The sequence below is a fragment of the Coenobita brevimanus genome, unplaced genomic scaffold, assembly GCF_032717465.1.
Source record: "Coenobita brevimanus isolate Jiangsu-jjx unplaced genomic scaffold, ASM3271746v2 jjx.HiC_scaffold_2752, whole genome shotgun sequence".
NCBI classification, from domain to species: Eukaryota; Metazoa; Arthropoda; class Malacostraca; order Decapoda; family Coenobitidae; genus Coenobita; species Coenobita brevimanus.
The window spans coordinates 135,823-160,026 of record NW_027643711.1 but is presented as its reverse complement, the minus strand read 5'-3'; the positions used below and the strand labels follow the sequence as shown (position 1 = coordinate 160,026).

The 24,204-nt window shown below is 41.6% G+C and overlaps 1 pseudogene; it reads left to right on the top strand.

Moving 5' to 3' along the window:
- Positions 1-13,866: 13,866 nt before the first annotated feature.
- The window catches only part of LOC145390034 (mediator of RNA polymerase II transcription subunit 24-like), a 54,797-nt pseudogene continuing 44,459 nt past the window's right edge, over positions 13,867-24,204 (top strand).

Here is a 24,204-nt window from a genome sequence, read left to right as displayed (position 1 = left end):
ACTGGTACAACCTGATGATTATAATTGGCTCAGGTGTGAACACTGCAGGTAACTTGGTTGTCAACAGTCTCCTCTACTCCTGCCAGCGTCTAGAGATTTCTCCTAAGATGGATGAAGCTCTACTGAAGGGAAGAGGCTGTGTGTGTGTGTAATTCACCGGGTCGGTCAGGATCACTTGATGATCGTGATCGTCAGCTTTTTATCCTCCCGGAAGGGAGCTGAGAGCTCATATAGTCCGATCTAAGGGCAAGGCTGTGACCTTCACACACGCACACACCCGTCCCCTTGCTCAAGGGGGACAGTAACCACCCACTTCGTCAGTGAAACTTTTCGCAACCTGAGCGAGGCGCGAACTCCCGTCCACCAGTTGGCAAGCGAGAGCGTTACCACTGCACCAGCGAGCGGTGTGTGTGTGTGTGTGTGTGTGTGTGTGTGTGTGTGTGTGAAGGTGTGCCTGTGTATGAAGGTGTGGTTGTGTGTCTCTGTAGGATATTACACAAACCATCTCCATAACGTGGTGTCTAAATATGTATATCAACATTTCGTAAAGCCTCTTATTTCCTAAGTACAGAATCACCCACTGTCTATCAATAAAGATAATATATACTTACATATATTCACACCATATTACTTCTACCAATGACATACACACACTCTGACACATAAACATAACCAATACTTTACAATATTTCCACATTCACAAACATCACACTCCCTACACACCCATCCCATTCCCAGATGTACTTTGCCAGCATGTGGTAGACAATTTTGCCTTTCACTCTCCCTCATATTTCTCCACTTTCATATGCATCATCCCTCCTACGGACACCCATCTCCCACTGGCACCTCGTCAGCATGGGAGTTAATTCTGGCTATTACTCTGCCTCCGACTGTAAGGTCCGACCCTACACTGAACGTAGCATAGATTAATAAAGATATATATTCAAGGAAAAACTCCAGGATTATGTTAAGCTGAGAGAAGACCTTACAGAGCAACAGAAAAGAAAAATCAATTGACTCGCTACTATGGATGTATTTATATCTCGGTGCTCTTTCTTATATCTAAAACTAATCTCTGGAGGGGTGACCACAAACAAACCGCCTCCATGTTACCCTGTCATGCATCATCAGGCTGCCTCTCCTTCAACTCACACCAGCATCGTTCATATACCTCTCCACCGCATCCCTCCACCTCATTATTCTCGGTCTCCCACTACTCGTCTCTCCACCTAACTCACATACACTCTCTTATACTCCTTTCTCTCTAACTTGTCCTAATATTACTGTCTCTGTCTTCAGTTCTGAGCTGTAGCAATACGAATACCAGAATATGACGCGTAAAATAAATAAATATATAACAAGCATCATGGTAAGAACGTACGTAGAACCGTAGTACTGTATTATATTTTCCTGCCACTGAGCTACATGAAATAAGCTACAAAGGGACGAAAACCTGGGCCAAGTTAAGGTGGAAGAGCTATAGGTAATCTCTCAATCTTCATTCCACATGGCAAACCATCTCAAGGGTACCTCTCCCAACACCCTCCAGCGCATCCACATCAACACCACAGCGGATCTTTACTTTTTCAGATTAATACAGACGATTTGGCGCAGCAGAGAGAACTCGTAGCTATCAAAGAACGAATGAACAGTATCCTCGCTTACCCTTCTGTACCTCAAGAAGACGGGGAAGCTGTTTACACACTATAATCCTATCACTGAGTTAATATACACACAGCACCTGCGTACTACGCCTTTCTCGGTTAGAGGGTGACTGATGGGATTCGGAGCTTCAAGGGTTCACAGAGTTCCAGTTAGAGACAGAAGACTCATTTCAATCATGCTCGGTAACATTTGCTTTACTGTATATTTCATTTTAACTATACTCTTTTCACTTATGTGTTATATACTTAAACATTATCATTATCTATACATTAACCACTTCACTCTGAGAACGTCTCTTTGGCTCTGTTCATATTACTGTCAGACGATTTTAATTATCTAGAGTAAAACCTGTCGAAAATGATCGCTTATAGCATCATCATCCATTAACCTCTACGTAAGATGCGCCTTTTTAATTATATCTGCCACCGAGTCTCAAGATATTAATATATATATATTTTTTTATTATGACATGCATATTAACATCTGACTGCCAGAATATATCTCAGCTGAATGAAATAATCTTAGTAAGTATTTAGGTGCGTTTACACTACCAATAAGATCCTCTCAGTATCCCACACATCATCTTAGATCATCATCATCATCATCATAATCATCATCTTATCACCGTTATTATTAGATTACCCATCATATGACTACAACATGTGTGCCCATGCGTGTATTACTGCATGTGTATGCAGATATAAGATGTGTGAGTTAGAGAAAGAACAGAGGAATTAGTTGGAGAAGAACAGGGAGGCTTTAGGAAGGGAAGAGGTTGTGCCTGTGATGTCACATGGAGAGACAGGCTGACGAATGAGGATATAAAGGAGCGTTGTGGTGTGGATGTGGATGTGATAGGAAGCGTTATGAGGAACACACTGAGGTGGTTTGGCCATGTGGAGAGGATGAAGGGTGAAAGACTGACGAAGAGAGTGTATGTGAGTGGGATGGATGGGGGAAGAGGGAGGGGGAGGCCGAGGATGAGATGGAGGGATGGGATGGAGAGGTATATGAGAGAGGGGGGTGTGAGTTGGGAGCAGGGCAGTGAAATGTCCCAAAACTTCTAGGAGTACTTCTAAAATTATTACTAAATGTGGTTGTAGATGAGAGTTGCTTCTAAAAGTTCCTCCTAGGAGGACTCGTAGTAGTAATTTCGCTCCTACCATGAAGTGTTACCAGCACAAAGAATCTATCTATCTATCTATATACCTAGGCTGCTTCCCCCAAGGAAAGGGAGGTAGCCGAGACAGGACGACACACTCCCCATTTACTCATCCATTCAAACACAGTCATTCGCATCTTAGCCCCAAAGGGGAGAAGGGACAGATCCTCACCGCACCACACCACACATGGGTCAACTGCGCAGTGCAATCAGTGACATCCGCAGCAGGGCCCGACGGCAGAGCTGGTTTACCCCTGCCACATTATAATAGACCCATCTCTTTACTCGCACCTGACCTGACTAGCTGATCAGACCAAATGCGGGAAAATATCCCCTCAGGGCTGCGTCATCATATATTCATTCACAATTTCTCTCCATTTATTTCTGTCACGCACAGCCACTCTTCCTTGCTCAACAAACATCCCTCTCGCATCCAGCGCTCTGATCACACTGTCCATCCATCCTATTCGTGGTCTCCCTCTCAGCCTTACACCTCTCACATCAGATCTAGTTATCTTTTTCACCAATCGCTCATTATCCATTCTCTCCATATGCCCAAACCATCGCAACACCCTCTAATCAACTCTACCAGTCATCTCCCGAACAACTCCAGTTCTCCTTCGCACTTCATCATTTCGCACCCGATCCATACGCGTCACTCCACACATACTCCTCAGACACCTCATCTCCATTACATTCAAACTTTTCCTCTCTGCTACACCCATATTCCACGTTTCAGCCCCATATAACGCAATCGGTACCCCAACACCCTCATACAGCCTTCTCTTTACATCCATTTTAAGCGAACGACATCTAAACACTTTTTTCATTCCTCCCAGCACCTTTCCTACTTCATTTATTCTAAACTTCACTTCTGCATCTATTCTTCGATCCATAGCAACATGCGACCCTAAATATTTAAAACACTCTACCTCCTCAAGCAAGCTATAGTCATCCCCCTACCATCTACCAACCTCGTACACTTCATCACTTTACTCTTATTCTCATTTACTTTCAATTTCCTCCTTTCACACACCCTTCCAAACTCCTCTACCTACTGTCTTAATCTCTCCTTTGAATCAGCCACCAGTGCAGTAATATCTGCAAACAGCAGCTGCTAAGATCCCACTCTGCTTAATATATTTAATAAATTACTATTAGAAAGCCTTAGAGTATCAGTAAGTAGTTTAGAAATGAAAAACTAGTTTTCAAATATAGAAACAACATCTATTTGATCATATATTATGATTTTTTACGAATGTCGATAAAATGGATAAACTGTAAACACATCGTGTTGCAAGCGACGTAAACACAACCTGCCCACCAGCGAAGCGGGTGGTATGTGAAGTTGAGGGTCGATAAGAAAAGAATAAGTGAGAGGACAAGTTTACTTCACGGAAAATGGCTAAAGGCCGAACAAACGAGAGGGTTGGAGAGATCAGCCAGAAGAACTTTGTGGCACATGAGACAGACGGTGAGATCGAACATAATGGCTTGTTGTTGTTGTTGCTGGCACACTCTCCTGTCCAGGAGTTCTGTTGTACAGCAGATGGCGTTTTTTCTTGTTATTTATCTTTATATCCCTTATCTACTTCAATTGTACCTTTCTCATATTTAGTATTATACTCCTTCGTGTTGTGAGTTTTGTGATAATTGGTATCACATAGGATGTCAAAAGGTCAGTCAACGAGTACAAACTATACACAGAAGGAATATGTAAAGCTAATTGGTTCTGCTGGCAGTGCAATGGAATGTTCAAAGATCTCAAAAAAGTAAACAAAGCAGTCAAAGATGAAATACAAAATATGAGGATGGAAAATGAGTTACTCAAGGAAGAGTATAAGTTAATTAAAGAGGAGAACAATGAGTTAAAAGAAACCAATAGTGTACTAATAGAATGGGTGAAGAGCATATAAGGTAAATTTGAAGACATTAAAAACCAAATTAAACAAGAAATAGTAAAAGAAGTTGCTGGAGACTTAGAAGAAGTTAAGGAAAAGGAAGAAAAGAGGAATCTATCTATCTATCTATTGCCAGATGCCACAATCCCGTAAGGGGTGGCCATTTGACTTTGAGTTATTTGTTTTATGGGGAGGGGCACTAACCCTCCACCAACCCACTTGTTGAAATGTATACAATCTTATTATATTTGATGTAGAAGAGAAAACTTTTGAGACAAGACAGGACAGGATTGAACATGAGCTGCAATTCTGTGAAGAACTATTCAGGGAAGTAGGAGTAGAGGTAGAGAATAAGGAAATAGTAGATGCTAAGAGGATTGGTAGCTACAAGAAAATGATGAAAAAACATAACCCTAAACCCCATCCCTTGGTAGTCAAACTAACTGACACCAAACTAAAATGGGACTTAATAAAAAACGCAAGAAAGCTTAAGAAGACAAAGGTAGACTGTTTTAAAAATGTAGTTGTAGTACCTGATCTTACTAAAAAGGAAAGAGAAACAGACAAAAAAGTACAAGAAGAGCTAAAGGAAAAAAGAAATGCTGGGGAAGAAGGCTGGTACATTAAGAAAGGATAGCTGTGTAGAAAACCTTTTTTGTAGGCAAAGGTAAACAAGTACTGCCAAGAGAAGACTGCAGATATTTAGAAATGAGCATGATCAATGTTCAGGGACTGACACAAGAAAAACAGATAGAGATTAAGGGACTCATAGAAACTAACACAGTTATGTGTGTAACAGAAACCCAACACATATTTTCGAAGGTTAATATCTGAGACAGTATTGAACATATTCACTCACACAGAAACTAAAATGACAGAAAAGGAGGAGGTTTATCTATTGTGTTTAAGAAAGATAATGAAAGAGCAATTGAGGAGATTAAAACTAAGCATAAAGATATACCATATGCTAAGCTTACAGTAAAATCTTTTACATTTAAAATAATACTGGTGTACATGTCCACAAATGATAATGTAAGAAATAAAGCAATAAAGAAAGTAGTTGACGATACACTAAGCGCAAACGAGGGAGATCCAGTTATCTTTTTAGGAGATTTTAATGATCATATAGGCTTCCTGGGACCACATGCAGTTAATATAAATGGTGAGAGAGTATTAAACTGGATTGTAGACAACAATCTGGTGTTACTTATTGGTGATCTACATTGTGCTGGGGAGATTACTTGGGAAAACAGAGAAATGAGAAGTGCAATCGATTTCATCATAGTAAACCAAGCAATGTATAAGAAATTTGTAAACATGGTGATTGATGAAGAAAAACAGAGATTTGATTTATCAGACCACAACATAATTTCAGCAAATTTTAATATAAAATGCTTTAAAAATACATATAGCAATGAGGAAAGAGAGATTTCATATTTAAAAATAACTGCAGACACCAAAAATAGCTTCAAATCCTTTATTGAAAATAAACTAAGTAATAATTCATACAACAAGCTACAGGAATTAGAAAATCTAATGAAAGAGGCATCGGACCTTCACTTGAAACGAAAAATAAAAAGAAGAGTCAAACAAAACAGGAACAAAGAGATAGAACCAATATGGATAACTAAAGAAATAAAAAGAGAAATAAGTAAAAGGAGATTATATCACAAAAAGAAGCGAAAAGCACAGACCAATAGAAAGAGAGAGAGACATTCAGTGTAATGTATCAAGAACAAAAGCAAAAAGTCCAATCTTTAGTAAGAAATGCAATTTGGAAGCATGGAAAGAACATCAGAGAAGCCATAAGAGTAGACCAAAAATAAAAAACAGTAAAGCTTTGGGACCACATAAAGAAATTAAAGGGAGAAAGCATTACAAAAAAAGATATCTTGCTATATAATATGATGGGTTTTCCGTGAACGTTGGTGTGCATCAAGGGTCAGTTTTGAGTCCCATGTTGTTTATCATGGTACTTGAAGCCCTTTCACGTGACTTTAGAAACGGACTCCCATGGGAGTTGTTGTATGCTGATGATTTGGTGTTGATTCCAGATAACGAAAGGGAGGCGGAGGAAAGGTTTAGGAAGTGGAGAGATGGTATGGGGCACAAGGGCTTAAGGGTAAATGCAGATAAAACAAAAGTGATGATATCTAGGGTTGGTGGCGGTACTGTCAGAGACGAGGGAGAGTGGCCATGTGCAGTTTGCCACAAGGGCATGGGAAGTAATTCCATCTTGTGCGGTGTTTGTGATAAATGGGTGCATAAGAGGTGTAGTGGTATCAGAGGTAGACTGTGAGATAATGCTGATTTTATGTGTACGGCGTGTTGGGGAGAGCAGGTGGAGATTGTCAGACGTGAAAGAATTGAACTTGCTGGTGAATCTCTTGAGTGTGTGGAAGAATTTTATTATTTGGGAGACTTGTTGTGTGCTGGAGGTGGGGCTGGAGCTATCTCTGTGGCTAGGGTGAGAAGTGGTTGGAAGAAGTTCAGGGAGCTCTTGCCTCTCCTTACATTGAGAGGACTCTCCCTACGTGCTAAGGGGTCTTTGTATGCAGCATGTGTTAGGAGTGTAATGCTGTATGGTAGTGAGACCTGGGCAGTGAAGGAGGAGGATATTCGCCGGCTGAGACGTACAGAAATGACAATGATTAGGTGGATGTGTAGTGCATCCCTGCATCCAAGGTCTGGGGGGGCTGAGTTCACGATAGAAGAGTTGAGAGGTAGGATGGGACTGGAGTGTATTGGTGTTGTGATGAGGAGAGGTAAATTGAGATGATTTGGACATGTGGAGAGGATGGGGGATGATAATTGGGTGAGGAAGGTGAGAAGTGTTAATATTGGGGGTGGGGTTACGAGGGGTAGACTGAGAAAGACATGGGACAAGGTCATTAAGTGTGACCTCAGGGTTAAGGGACTGAACAGGGAGGCTGCAATGGATCGTGCAGCATGGAGAGCCACCATTAGGTGACCAAGGCCGACGCATGCAATCATGTTGGAGCCTTTAAAAAAACGAATATGAATAACAGTGATGGTAGTAAAATAAATGTATCCATCCAACTGGCAATGCTAGAGGAATTCTGGAAACAGATATACAGGATGAGAGAGAATAAGATACATGAAGTATGGAATGTCAATACTAGGCGAGAGTACACCATAAAACTAGAATCCATCAAACAAAAAAACAAGAGCAGTTTAAAAGTAAAGGAGGGGAACACAATTCAGTGGACTGAATGGAAGGTCAGCCCAAATTTGAGAGAACATCTAGATATGGCCTTTGAATGTGACAACATCGAAATTGAACCTATGAAGGACATGGTCGTATATGTAACAACTGAAGAAATAAAAAAACAACTTCATAACACAAAATACAAAAAGGCACCTGGTCCAGATGGCCTAAAACAGACTTGTTTAAAATATTAGAGGAGAGTAATGTATATATCAGTCATCTTAAGAAATGTTTAAACAAAATACTTAATGAAGAGGAGATATGCAGTAGTTGGAAGACCTCAAATACTATATTGATCCAAATAAAGTCTAAACCCACTGTTGCTGATTTGTGACCAATTGCTTTAACAAACTCCTCATATAAAATTTTCATGGGGATACTCAGGCAAAAATTGGAGCAACATATGAGGAAAAATAATCGCACCAGTGAATTGCAAGCAGGTTTTACAGAAAACAGAAGAATCACAGATAATTTGTACATGCTGAAATATTGTGTTAATGAAAGCTATAAAATGAAAAAAACTCTAATAGTAACATCATTAGGCTTTCAAAAGGCATTCGATTCCATCGACAGATGTAGTCTTATAAGAGCACTAATGAACCACAACATACATCCAAAAATCATAAATGTAATAGCAAAAACATATACAGATGATAAAACTGACTATATCTGAATGGGACAAGGCAAACCACCATTGGCATAGCAAATGGCATCAAACAAGGCTGTAATGCATGAACAATCTTATTGCTGGTAATAACATATGAAATAATAAATAAACTAGAAGCAGCAGATGTAGGATTCAGGAATGAATATATCAAAATACCAATAATATATTATGCTGATGATGGACTAATGTTGTCTCATTCAGTGGAGGAAGTAGGGGAGAGCATTAAATTTATTCAGGAGGTAGCAGTGAGTTACGGGTTGAAGATAAATAAAAAGAAAAGCAAAATAGATTTATACAATGACAAGGAACAACCACCAAGCACTGAAAACATCCAAACATGCGAATCCATCACCTATTTGGGAGTCAATATCACAGACAAGAAAAACTGCATTACAGAGTATAAAAGGCAAAGCTTAAACAAAGCAAATCAGTTAGCAAATATGACATACAGTGTTGTTGCAAGGTGTTGCAAAAGGCTTATGTTTGGAAAAAGTTATTGGAAAGGACTAGCACTGGCAACAATACTGTATGCAGCAGAGGTAGTAGACTTTACAGAGGAGGAAATAACAAAACTACAGATTATTGAAAACTCAGTATATAGGGCAATATTACAAGTTCCCACATACACAGCTAACTGTGTCTTAAGAGGAGAGATTGGAGCCACCTCAAGTGCAGCTAGGGGAGCGCGGTAGGTCAGTGGCAGGGTGTCGGGCTTGTAGTCGTGAGGTTGCGAGTTCGCGCCCCGCCCAGTGGCTTCCGTGCTGGGAGGGGTAGCATTCTCCTGTAACCCTAGCAGGGCTATATGATCTGATGAGGTCTAGCTCGGGGATTAATCCATCAAGTGCAGCTAGAGACAGGAAAATTAAAATACTTTTTACAAAACATAATAAAAGAGGACAGAAATGAACTTGTTAGGAAAATGTTTATAAAAGAATTTGGAAATGAAGAAACAAAATGGATAAAAACACTAAAAAGATATATGAATGAAGTAAATATAAATATAACTGACATTAATAGAATTGTTGAACATAGAGGATGGAAGTGATGCGAGTATAAGTGGCTGGGGAATGGCTGGGAGAAGGAGGGAGGTGAGAAGACAGGAAGAAATCAGTAGGATAGAAGTTGTGGAAGCAATGAAGAAAGTTAAATTGGGGAAAGCCCCAGGAATTGATGGAGTGTGTGGTGAAATGCTGAAGCATGGGGGAGAGATAGTAGTAGAATGGATGTGGAAGATGTGCAGATTGGCCTGGGAGGAAGGTAGAGTCCTGGAGGATTGGAAGTCAGGTATAATTATTCCCTTGTACAAAGGAAAAGGGGAAAAAGAAGTGTGTGGTAATCATAGGGGCATTTGTCTTCTTAGTATAATAGGAAAAGTGTATGGTAGGATACTTATTGACAGAGTTAGAGAAAGGACAGAGGAATTAGTTGGAGAAGAAGAGGGAGGCTTTAGGAAGGGAAGAGGTTGTGTAGATCAGATATTCATTCTTAGATCATTAGTGGAAAAGTTTCTAGAGAAGGGAGAGAAGTTGTATGCAGCTTTCATGGATTTGGAGAAAGCATATGAGAGGGTGGATAGACAAGGATTGTGGAAAGTATTAAGAATATATGGAGTAGATGGGAAGTTATTGAATGCCGTGAAGAGTATGTATGATGGTGCTAAGGTTGCAGTGCATGTGGATGGTGAACTAAGTGAATTTTTCTCTTTGAAGGTTGGGTTGAAACAGGGATGTGTCATGTCTCCATGGTTGTTCAATCTGTACATGGATGGGGTAATAAAAGAGGTACAAGGTAGGGTAGTAGATGTTGGAGTGGCCCTGGTGAGAGAGGATAGTGTTTGGAAACTTCCTGTACTGTTGTTTGCAGATGGTACTGTGTTGTTGAGTGAAGACGAAGGGGAGCTGCAAGGCTTGGTGGATGAGTTTGGGAGAGTGTGTAAGAAACGGAATCTAAAGGTGAATGTAGGGAAGAGTAAAGTGATGGTCTTTGAGAGAAGTGAAGTCAGTGAATGTACAGTGAGGTTGGATGGTGAGGAATTGGAAAATGTGAGTACGCGTAAGTACTTGGTTAGTGTGATGAGTAAGGATGGAGGTTTGGAGGGTGAAGTGCTTGATAGGGTACAGCAGGGAAGAAAGGTTGCTGGTTCTTTGAAAGCAGTGATAAGAAACAGGGAAGTGAGCATGGAAGTGAAAAAGTTACTACATGACAGTATTGTGATACCAACTCTAACGTACGGAAGTGAAGCTTGGACATTGTTGGAAGGACACAAGTCAAGAGTGAGACCAGTGGAAATGAGTTATTTAAGAGGAGCCTGTGGAGTCAAATGGAGAGACAGGCTGACGAATGAGGATATAAAGGAGCGTTGTGGTGTGGATGTGGATGTGATAGGAAGCATTATGAGGAACACACTGAGGTGGTTTGGTCATGTGGAGAGGATGGAGGGTGAAAGACTGACGAAGAGAGTGTATGTGAGTGAGGTGGAGGGGGGAAGAGGGAGGGGGAGGCCGAGGATGAGATGGAGGGATGGGGTGGAGAGGTATATGAGAGAGGGGGGTTTGAGTTGGGAGCAGGGGAGTGAAATGGCGGGGGACAGGGCGACTTGGAGGCGATTTGTTTGTGGCCACCCCAAACGGGATTGAGGCGTCTGGCAATAGATAGATAGATAGATAGATAGAAGAAAGAAATAATGTACTTGTGAATCTCCTATTTAAAACAAGTGGTATTGAAAAAAAGAAATTAATAATATTTAAATGCTGGAAAAAAAGAGAAAGGAAAGTGAAGGGGCTCAGAAATTCAGGCGACTGATTATAGCTTACACGTAGTAAGAGAAGAGGAGGTGTGACCACAGAAAGACATATAAGAAAGAGAAAAGAGAAAGAAGGAAATCGTTTAGAGGTGCTGTTGTAAAGGCAATACCTCAACAACATCACATCACAACACAAACAGTAAACATCTAGTGAGTTAGACTTGTTGTGAGTGGGAGATTGTAGAAAGTTTAACCATATTTGTTTTTACTTTATTAAGACCGGCTCATTTATCTGGTTGTGGCATCAGAATCAAGATACATTTTGTGGGGCGTACAGACGTAAGTTACTCTGTTGGTAAGCCTAATGTTAAATTTCAGAACTGAGGGCTTATAGGAAAAACTGGTCAAAATAGAATCGTAGGAGAGCGTGGCATGTTTGTTACATACCAAATTCATGTATGTTCATTTTGATTTCCTTTCTATATGAAGGATTTTTGGTGAATGTATGCTTTAAGCAGCAGAAGGACATTACCAATTAACATTCACATTCCTCAAGATTGGTTTCAGTTTTTTCCTGGCTGCTTTCAGGGTGGTAAATGACTTTTTCCTGCTGAAAATTTTTTCCTGTTATTATCATCACATTCCTTAAGCAGTACCTGAGGTTGTTTGTTTCCGGCATAATGGAAGAAACCACATAAAGGTGGATTTTGTTTCCCATTTCCCACTAGCTCTTAATCCATGCAAAAAGATTTCCAGATATTCATATGGTTTGCTGGTTGTCCAACAGTATCTGATGATAAACCTCGTAGAAAGTCTCTTGGAAGTTAAACAGAATGAGGTCTATGGCTTCACCATGATCATACTGTAGTGTGATATACAGTAATCCCTATACTTTCTGGACACCCCATTTACCGGACATTGTGGGCCTGGACCTTCAGAACCCAAAAATGGCCAAAAAACGAAAAAAAATCCCCCCCCAATCCAATTTTTTTTCCCTCCTGTAATTTGAAATTGAATCAGAATAATGCATTACCATATGGATTTTTCACATGTATGAGGATACACAGGATGGAGATGGTGGATTGTCTGCTCTTTCTGATTAATCTACCAGCTTACATAACATGCAAATAATCACCATGCTGTTAATTATAAGAAGAGTGATTGCATGTACTGTATTTCCACTTGTATATATAATTAGTGAGGAATAAATGCTAGCTTTACCAATTTGGTAATGAAAAGTTAGATTTGGTACCGGTAATGAAAATTGAGGAGTTTGGTAATGTGGCCGTTGCGATCTGGCAACTCTGTTTCCCCGTCACCAACACTCCAACAGTTACTGCTTTACTTCGATCGTGAGTGGGTGTTTATTACAGTGGATGCCTCACGTGCTCGTTTTTTGTGAATAAACAGTGAATAAACTACAATACCTCGCCAGTAGACCACATGAGAATTTACAGTGTTGTGCAATGTTAAGAAATTAGAATTGGAGTGCAAAGGATTAACAGTGGAGTGCAAACTGGCGATTGAAACTGGTGGTTGAAACTGGCATGGTGCAATTAACAATGTGCAGTGTTAAACAGTTATAACTCACAGTGCAAAGAATTACTGTAAGTGCAGCACAACACTGGATTACTGAATGTGCATCAAGAGCATTTTCACCACTGCCAAAACCTTTCAAAAGGCGGCCGCAAATGTGCTGTAATTACCCTGGATGAGGTACAGTCACTTCTAATTCCTCATTCTTTGGTTCCTTTTCATTTATTTCAAGCTTTATGTCCATTATTGGCGTGAATAGGGTCTTAAATAGGTTTAAATATGTGCTGTGCATGTCCGGTAGGGAGTTATTTAGGTGACTTTCAAAATTAGGCTGGGTTAGGGTCCATAAATACCAGTCCAGGAGCCAGGGACTTGTTGTAAGTACCCAGAATGTTTCATATTGTACTGTATTTTCCATACTTACCTCTAAAACCTCATTTCACTCTTTTATGTCCGTTATTGGTGTGAATAGGGTCTTGGGTGCCATACATGTGCAGTAGGGAGGTGTTTTTCTGAGTTAGGCTAGGTTAGGGTCCATAACTACCAGTCCAGGAGCCAGAGGCTTGTTGTAAGTACCCAGAATGTTAAGTATTGTATAAACTCACCTCTAAAACCTCATTCTCTGGTTCTTTTGCATTTATTTCAGTCTTTAATGTCCCTTATTGGTGTGATTTGGGTCTTAAATAGATGCTATGCATGTCCAGAGGGAGTTGTATAGGTGTTTGTCTGAGTTAGGGTCCATAAGTACAAGTCCAGGAGGCTGGGGCCCACTATCCAGACAGAACCACTTTTGGGACATGCCTTTGGCTCTGTTATATCGGATAGTGGAGGGATTACTGTATATATATATATATATATATATATATATATATATTTTTCCAGAAGAGGAGATGAAGGCCTGATTTTAATCCTGAGTGCATAGCCTGTTGGCTGTGTAGAGGGTTGAGGTGAACATTGATCACCATGGTCCTAGAACCAGTCACCAGCAGTAAGGCGGGCACTATTCACTCCCTGCTTATCAGAGCTTGGCGGGAACGATGGTCAGACCTACAGTGGGGAATACATATAAAGACGGTGAGAAGAAAACAGTCACTATTTTTTGTTCAGGAGTTTTATATAGCAAACTAAAACCTTGCTGTGAGTACGGTACCATGATTATAGTAATTCAGGATGAAAAATGTTATTGATTGAGAAGAAAAGTGTGGCTTATGTGTCAGCGCTGTGAGAACTTTAGAAATGCCGCCAAACACCCTTCTTGTATGAATGATACAACTAATGGACACTTATGATAGTTTCCAAGAAGTTTTGATTTTTCAGGTGTTGCCTTGGGGTGTGAGTGGAGACATCTACCACTTAGCTGATTACATTCTGCAGCAGGCTCTAATGGGACCCCTGCCAAATACCCTTATCCTGTCCTACCTCAGACACTCTCTTAGTTCTCAGGTAGGTTGAGTGACGTTCCTCCGGTAGGTTGAGTGATGTGGTGTGTCATAATTAAAATTTTATGATGCTGTCATAAAACTGAGAGGTTTTTGTACAATTATGGTTTGTATGAAAGTATGAACATTTCCATCCAGTACTATATTATGTTAGATTTCATTGTACAGTAATATGATTGAATTTTGAACCTAAAAAGTTTTGGGATATCACAGTTTATAATTGAATGAAATATGCTATGATTATTGCTTATGGTCATGTTTATGTTTGTTCATGTGTATGAAATTTCACCAGTATGGTAAGTTTTTAACTTGCAATACTGTATTTTTCTTTTGGTTTTTGGGTTTAACTAACTCTGTGGGAGAATAATGGCAAGACTGAGTGTTTATGGATTTCATGGGAAGCTCTTTCTGAAATGCTGGATATTATTCTTTTGAATTTCTTACTGGTTATGTGAAATTATTTCTTATCCAATTCACACATTAGCAAAGTAATGAATTGCTGTTATTGCAATATGATACTGTAGTTTATATTTTTTTTCTCAGATTGTTTCGTATGGTGGTGTGATTGAGAGCATCAGCAAGTATGATGGACTACACAAACCACACTGTATTCATGCTTTACTCACCCTTCTGCAGTCAATGATGGTACTCCATTAGTGTTTGTGTATCTCATGTGTTTTGCATAGAACTGTACAATTACTCAGTACTTGAGTTATTGCTAAATGTTTTGATAGAAGAATGATGAATTTTAATGATATACAGTACTCACTCGATGTAGTGCTGCTCTCAGGTGTCTGCCCTTTCCTCTCCATCCATCTTTCCTTCCATTCTCTTCTGTCTTTCTTTCCTTCATTCTTTCATTATCCTTCTGCCTACGGGTGACTTTACACTCCCTCATCTGTCTTTCCATCATTCTTTCCACTTCCATCAGCCTGTGGGTGACTCTACACTGAGTGACAAACCAAATGGTTTCCTGTACACCAGGAAACCATTTTCTATGCTGGGTGGTAACCATATAACCAAATTTTGGCGCCTGGTGGTTTAGTGGGTAATTATTGCACTCCAATCGGATTGAGCCAGTGAAGGTTTATATCCAAGGGTTGGGGTTGATTGCTCATGTAATGCCACTCAGGGATGAGTGAGGCTGGTCACTCTCATCTTAAATGTCGGGACCAACTGCCTAGCCCTGGGCTCCTACGCTCCTCATGGGGCATTGTAGGATTAGATGATGGATGGATGGATACAGTACTGTAAGCCATTGTGTATAACCATAATGGAATATGTAGCTTTCAGACATTCATTTCATTTGAAATTTGTATTTGTTAATACAGTTTGAATTATTATTATTTTTATTATTATTGTTGTTGTTTGCTGTTATTATTATTATCTTCATCATCGATCTTTTGTTGCCCCATTGGAAGCACAGGAGCCCAGGGCTAGGCAAGTTGGTCCTGATGAAGAGAGTGTATGTGAGTGAGGTGGAGGGGGGGAGGGGGGAGAGGGAGGCTGAGGATGAGATGGAAGGATGGGGTGGAGAGGTATATGAGAGAGGGGGGTGTGAGTTGGGAGCAGGGCAGTGAAATGGCGTGGGACAGGGCGACGTGGAGGCAGTTTGTTTGTGGCCACCCTGAACAGGATTGAGGCATCTGGCAATAGATAGATAGATAGATAGATTATTATTATTATTATTATTATTATTGTGGAAGGTAGGGGTGCTTACCATCCATTCACTCAGTGTAGTGCTGCTTTGGGTGTCTGCCTTTTCCTCTCTTCCCTCCTTCATCTTCTGTCTTTCTTTCCTTTATTCTTTCCTCCTCCTCCTGCCTGCTGGTGACTTTACATTTCCTGTTCTGTCCTACTTTTGTCCATTCTTTCCTCTTCCTTCTGTCTGTGGGTGACTTTACACTGAGTGACAAGGCAAATGGTTTCCCGAACACCAGGAAACCATTTATTATGCTGGGTGGTAACCATATAATCAGACTATGGTGCCTGGTGGTTTTTTACTCATCAACTTTGTCTGTTTTTAGTAGTGTATCGTATAATATAAACATCATTGAAAATGATGGTATACAGTTTATACCAATATAACCAATTTGGGGGCAAATAAAATCCTTGGGAATGTTTTTTTTGTGCGTAAGTCCAGGCTGCCCTTGCGGCATTTTTTCTGATCATGTCACACGATTATTATTAGTCATTATTCTTATCCATCCATCCATCATCCAGTCCTATGCTGCCCCATGAGGAGTGTAGGAGCCCAGGGCTAGGCAAGTTGGTCTTGACATTTAAAATGAGAGTGCCCAGCCTCACTCATCCCTAAGTGGCATTACGTGAGCAGTAAACCCCAGTGTACCTCTTGGATATAAACCTGCACAGGCTCAATCCGATTGGAGCACCTTAATTACCCACTAAACCACCAGGTGCTGTAATTGGGTTGTATGGTTATCACCCAGCATAGTAAATGGTTTCTTGGTGTACAGGAACCCGTTGGAATTGTCACTCAGTGCAGAGTCACCTGTAGAAGGAAGGAAGAAGATAGAATGAAGGAAAGAAAGACAGAAGAGGAAGGAAGGAAAAAAAGGAGGGAAGAGAGGAAAGGGCAGTCACCTGAGAGCAGCACTACATTGAGTGAGTGGATGGTGAGGGCCCCCACCTACCACTTATTATTATTATTAGATTCGATGATGATAGCGATGATTTTTAGTCATTATTGTTACAGCACTTACAAAAAATTAGTAAAGTAATGTAATGGTTTCAGAAAAGCGTGTCATGCAGAGGAAAACCTGAGGATTGTCTGATGCTAGCTACTTCCATTGTTGGTGGTGTAAAATGGTTGGCACAGGTGAGTGGAAGTACAGTAAAGTGTCATATCCAGTACTGGTACCTGTACTTTTAACTGTCTCCTTTAGTTATAATGTAGCAAATTTAGTTTTCTGAGTTACTTCCTTGTTATGCTGGTAGTTCTTCTTGTATTTTACTTATGCATGTGTGAACCATCAGGTTGAGTATGGGAGAGTAGCATATGCTTATACAGTATTTAGTTTTACGTGGAGAAAACTTTGCATTCAATTTTTGCCACATCCAAGCAACCGATATCTGCTTTGTGTTGTGCCAATGCTAACGGCATGCACTGGCTAAAGCCGGTTTTTGTTGGCCATCCAAAGCAGCCTCGGTGTCTTTGTGGGCTGATGGATGTCCTTCCTGTCGTTTGGTACCATTCCATGAAGGCATGGTTCACAGCCAAGATCTTCAAAGACTGGTTCCACTGCCATTTCGTCAAGGAGGTCATCCATTACCAGATGGAGAAACTGGGAATCCTGCGCATCTAGGTAAAGGCCCTCCTTCTGTTGGACAATGCGCCTGCCCACCCGTGTGACAAGGAGTTGGTGGCTGAGAATGGCCGCGTTAGGTTCATGTTTCTGCCACCTAATACGACTGCTCTCATCCAGCCAATGGACCAAGGAGTGATCGTGGCAACAAAGCGCCTATACCGTCGGAAGTTCCTGGACGAGGTGATGGTTGTTCTCGAGGACGAGGACGAGCGCAGGGAGGGACGGGACACGCGAGGCCAGCAGACTTTGGAAAACCTTCACTGCTACAACATCAAGTCTGCAGTCTACAACTGGGCCGGTGCATGGAAGGAAATCCCTGTCAAGACTCTAGAAAATGGTTGATCTCCTCTGGTTCTCGGAATGGATGTGGAGCACGATTTTCTAGGTTTCTACGTGGATGACTTCTATGCACGTCTGTGTGCGCACAGCGATGATGTTGATGTGGACGAAGTGCGTGAGTGGTTGGATGATGACGAGGGCGATCCTGGATATCAGACCATGTCTGATATCGAGATCGCATCTTCAGTTGCAGGTGTCAGTACCCAGCTTGACAATTCCAACAAGGACAGCGATGATGATGTGGACTTCTCTCAGCATGACACTACTCCAGCCATCCCCAAGCTGAGCGCACTCCGGGAACACATAGAGGTCGTTCTCGACTACCTGGAACACCCGGACTGCAACAGGGAGATGGGGCCCTTGGGACTTGTGAAGGAAGTGCGCGCTTTCAGGCAGCGCATAATTAATCGCCAAAATCGTCATTCCTTGCATCAATCAACCATTGACGGCTTTTTCAACCCGTGACCCCCGCTGTGCCCAGTCCTGGCTCCACACCATTGCCTCACACCAAGACAGGCCCTCATGCTCCGAGCCACAGCCCAGCACAACCGGCACGGTGGAGTCACCACTTGACGTGAGTTTGCGCCTCTCTTCAGAGTCGTCTGCAGTGGGTACTCCATCACCACGTCCCAGCGACGTGGTGACTTGTATCTTATGTCAGTACTGCCAGTGTCCAACAATAGTCAGCACTGCTAATGTCATCTGTACTCCCATCCATTGTTAACAATTTAGCCATTTTTCCCCGTTCTTGACTCCCCTCCCTACCTCGCCTCCATTACCCTCTCCTCTCGCCTGCCCGGCCGCACCGTGCTACACAAATCTTCCCCGGATTTTTCCACTGATTTCATCCATTGAATTGAGCCCTATGCCCTATTCTTATACAAAATAATATATATGAAAAAGAAAAAAGGTAATTGATAGTGCCATACACCTGGAATTGGCTAATTATCACCTGGCAACACCCCACGTGCACTTGTTCACTAATTTTCCCTGTTTATTTCCCCTTGAAATATGCCGTATGACCTATTCTCGTAATAAAAATATATATATAAGAAAGGAAGGGAGAAGCCTAAGTGATATTTACATTCACCTGGAACCACCTAATTTATTATGTATTGTCTAGATTTCCTGCCAGTCATTTCATAGCATATAAATTAGCAGCTGTCACCACACTGACATTGTCAACCCTTGCCTGCCCATATACGTCACGTCATTCGGTTTATTGTTGGCTTTTGAGGTGAAACCATGTCTCACTTTCGCCCCTCCATTTCTGTCACTTCTGCACCCGTTACAAAGGGCCCTGTGACCTCTACCCCTGCTAAACCTTGTGTGGGAAGGGGTAAAGGACTAAGTGACTCTGCTGTGGAACGTGATCTGGCTGATTTATCGATGATAATGATGGATAGTGACTTTGATCTTTCGGGTGAATCGTGTGATGAGCCTGGGGAGGAAATTGTGACAGAAACTCCCAGTACAGGTGCTTCAGTGTCCCAAATTTGTCCTGGCTCCAAGGGAAAGGAGCCCTTGAGCAGCAAGGGAAGGAATTTGGGAAGAGAATGAAGAGGAGATGGGTTAGCCCTGGAATAATGGCCCTGCCTGGCCCAGCCCGCCATGAGTCCCGAGGTGAATCACCTCCCCGGTCTCCCAGCCCCACTTCATTAATATCTTCCACCTCTTCAGCGGAAATTTCTCCTGAGTCTTCATCGTCGGAGTCTCAACCAGCACCTACAGCGAAGGGAGGCCGTAGGGGACGAGGTAAATCTCTTACTCGTCGTAAAAGTAGAGTAGCTTCTAGATTAAGGGCTGCTAGTGGTACATAGCAACCTAGGGTCAGTCGGAGTGACCTTGAAACGACCCGGTCTGCTTCACAGCCACCCTCATCCACTCTCACCCAGCCTACACCGCCACGAGAGGGAACCCTGGATGCCTTCATGTGGACGGAAGGTTCCAATTTCGTCCTGGAACAACTGCACTTCGACGAGAGTTCCTCTGGGATACAGCCTGCCTTCACTTTTGACGAGGATGCTGAGTGTGTGGACTACGTTTTGGCCTTCCTTGATGACGAAGTCATGCAGCACATGTGATGAGACCAACAGGTTCGAGTCACAATGTGCTGCAGGTGCAGCGAAAATGCAACAGTTGACCGTGCTTGGAGTGCAGGAACTGTGTGTGTTCTTTGCCCTCATGCTTCTCATGCCCCATTCAAGGAAGCATGAGTTGGAAGATTACTGGTCCGTGGACCCCTTACTCCCCTCACCCACCTTCAATAAGTACATCACCAGAGATCACTTCTGTAACATCATGGGAAACCTGTAGTTCACCAACAACGATGTACCTTCGCAGACTGACCCACTCTGGAAGATCCAGGAGATTCTGAACAGAATGAAAGAAAAATTTATGTCATTCTTCCACCCATTTCAGAAGGTTGTTATGGACGAATCCTTGGTTCTGTTGAGAGGATGTCGGAGGTTCGTATAGTACATTCCAAGCAAACGTCATCAGTTTGGAATCAAGTTTTTTGCACTGTGCTACTGTAAGACGGGGTACATCCTTGACTTCGTCATCTATTCAGCCAGCACTGTCGATCTGGACAAAACACACCCCCTTGGTTTCTCAGGCTGTGTAGTGAAAGTGCTGCTTGAAAGGTATTTTGGTGGGAATCATTTGCTGTATACTGACAACTACTATACAGCACCAAAACTTGCTAAATACCTTTCAGAGCATGGCATTGGCTCCTGTGGCGCTGTCAAGAGTAATCGTTCCAACTTCCCAAAATTCCCCAAGGCAGGAAATTCACAGCTAGGGAGACGTGCACCTATGGAAGTCTGAGAAGATGCTGGCAATACGGTGGCATGACAGGGTCATGCACATGCTCACCACTGTACACAAGGGGGAACTGAAAGACAGTGGGAAGGTCAGCCGTTGGACAGTCGAACCTGTGATGAAACCTGATGCGGTCATCGACTACAATATTGACATGCGGCTGGTGGACAAGTCCGACATGATGATTGGAGAGATCGACTGCCTCAAGAAGAATACTAGGTGGTACAGGAAAGTGTTTCTGCATGTCATTGACATGATGCTGCTGAACGCCTTCATGCTGTACAAGATGAAGGTAAAGCCACCCAAGTCCTTCTCCCTGAGGTTGTTCACCAGGACTTGTGTTCAGCAGCTGCTTTGGAGGTATGGTAGGGTGACAGCAACAGCTCTAAGGTGCCACTTACACTTCCTGACAGACTTGAGCAGAGGCCGTACATGAATCGGCACAGACTAGTGCAAATGCCTGCCACAACGAAAAGGAAGGCTGCGATCCGCAGGTGCCAGGTGTGTGCACATACCACCAGACGCACACCTGAGCACAAACGCATCTCTTGGCAGTGCGCTGCGTGCTAGGTTCCCCTCTGCGTAACCTGCTTCTTTGATTACCACAGCCTGAAGCAGTTCTAAAACAGTGCAAGTGGAAATGAAAATAATGTGTAAATAGCAATTGAAAGCAATGGATGTAAATATGATTGAACAGTGGAATATATTTTTATAAGTTACTGCAAGTGACAGTGCATAACATAGTGTAAATAAAATAGAAGTGTAAATGATGTAGATACAATAGAAAATGTAAACAGAAATGTAAATAATTAGTAATATAAGAATATGAGTACAAATACTTGGAGTAATGACAGTGATAGCTTTGCTCTCTATTTAGTTTACTGAACGAGAAAGTGAATGCCTGGAGTGAAAATAAACTACTATTACTGAAGGAAACTTATGGATAAATACTGTAGATGTATATAAATGTAATAAAGTACTAGGAGTATAAAGTGTGAGTGTGTTTATGAATAATAAATGACAGAATACCAGAGGGGAACGAGCACGGGTGGGATGCTGGTACATGCTTGTAATTTACATTGCTATCACAGTGTTTTTTTTGGAGTATGGATTCCAAACTACTTTAAAAGTCATAGCATAGTGTTTCTAGTGATAATATCAGGCTGTGGTAATCATATTATGGGGTGTTAAGAAGTGTAAAGTGGAGACTTCGTTACCAACTTCAGAAGTCTCCACAAGTCCTATGGTAGTCGACGAAGGCTCAGCAAACAACCCAGGAGAAAGCTGAAGGTATGTGCCATATGCGTATATAATTATAATATTCTAGGACTAATAACTGATTTTTAGCAAATATTTTAAAAAGTCAGTCGGAGCGCGATTATCCCCGCAGGACGTGCAGGGACCGCTTCCGACATCCCCGTGGTTAAGGGGTTAACGGTTTCATGGTTTGTGGTACTTTCCATGGAACCAATTAGGTGAAACTTGGGGCTTTACTGTACAGAGGAATCTTGATTTGGTTGAAGGGTTTAATGCAAAAAAATATAGTACAGGCACACTTTCTAGGGATTGGTTGGTCATTTCTATGTGTTTAGTGGCTTGTGTTGTTAAAAAACAATTTGTAGGGGCATTTTTTTAAAAACGGAATTTGGCTTAATGGGACTGGATTCAGATAGAGGGGTTTGGATGCAAAAAATTACAATTCGTAAAAGTGAAGGTTTGATTATCTGACATATGCATACTGGGAGTTGACTGTACCAGTTCATTTGTTCTTCTTTATGATATAAAGTTTTTGACACGCTGTTTTTACTTCCCAGTTACCATATGATGCCTCAGTTCCACACAACACTCTTCATCATTCTGTAAGAATCTGTGTACAGTATAAAGCTACAGCCATTTGTCTCTTAAAATGACTGCTGATGCCCCTGCAGCCCTACTTTGTCTAGCTCATATGTTGCCCGATAACACTCACTGTGCCACCCCTGCCTGTGGACTCTGACTTTTTTAACTTATTTGCTAGCATTCATTATTTTATCATAATTTTTAAAATGCATTTTTAAATATGTGATTTTTCTTTTCCCCATCATGAAAATATCCGTATAGATGTGGGAAAGTGACTGCTACACTTAGATCCTGTGATTGGCAGAGTCTTGAAATGTATCTCCACTGAACCCATGCTCTGTGTTATGTTTTTTGTACACTCAGTCATTATTTGAGTATTTTTCCAGCATTATAACTTGATTATATGATGTGGGTTACCTGTATATGAATGATGGTGAAGCATGGCAGGTCACAAAGAATATGGTTTTATATGGTATGAATGTATCAGGAAGTGAAGTATGGAAACTGAGGATGGAGAAGAAATAACAAAGAACAAAAATAGAAAGAAGTTGTATGCAGCCTTCATGGATTTGAAGAAAGCATATGACAGGGTGGATAGACAAGGATTGTGGAAAGTATTAAGAATATGTGGAGTAGATGGGAAGTTGTTGAATGCTGTGAAGAGTATGTATGAGGGTGCTAAGGCTGCAGTGCGTGTGGATAGTGAACTGAGTGAGTTTTTCTATTTGAAGGTTGGGTTGAAACAGGGATGTGTCATGTCTCCATGGTTGTTCAATCTGTACATGGATGGGGTTATAAAAGAGATACAAGGTAGGGCAGTGGATGTTGGAGTGGCCCTAATGAGAGAGGGCAGTGTTTGCAGATGATACAGCGTTGTTAAGTGAAGATGAAGTGGAGCTGCATTGCTTGGTGGATGAATTTGGGAGAGTGTGTAAGAAACGGAATCTAAAGGTAAATGTAGGGAAGAGTAAAGTTATGGTCTTTGAGAGAGGTGAAGTCAGCGAATGTACAGCGAGGTTGGATGATGAGGAAATGGAAAATATGAGTACCATTAAGTATTTGGGTAGTGTGATGAGTAAGGATGGAAATTTGGAGAGTGAAGTGCTTGAAAGGGTACAACAAGGAAGAAAGGTTGCTGGTTCCTTGAAGGCAGTGATAAGAAACAGGGAAGTGAACATGGAAGTGAAAAAGTTACTACATGACAGTATTGTGATACCAACTCTAACGTATGGAAGTGAAACTTACGTTGTTGGAGGGACACAAGTCATGAGTGAGAGCAGTGGAAATGAGTTATTTGAGGGGAGCCTGTGGAGTCACATGGAGAGACACTAACAAATGAGAATGTGAAGGAGCATTGTGGTGTGGATGTGGATATGATACTAAGTGTTAGGAGAAACACATTGAGTTTTTTTTTTTTTTTTTTTTTTTTTTTTTTTTTAAAGAAGGAACCAAAGGCCATGAGCCCGCAAAACTGTTCCTTCCAAGAGAAAAACAAAATACAAGAGAGAGCCAAATTCAAGATCCATTCATTT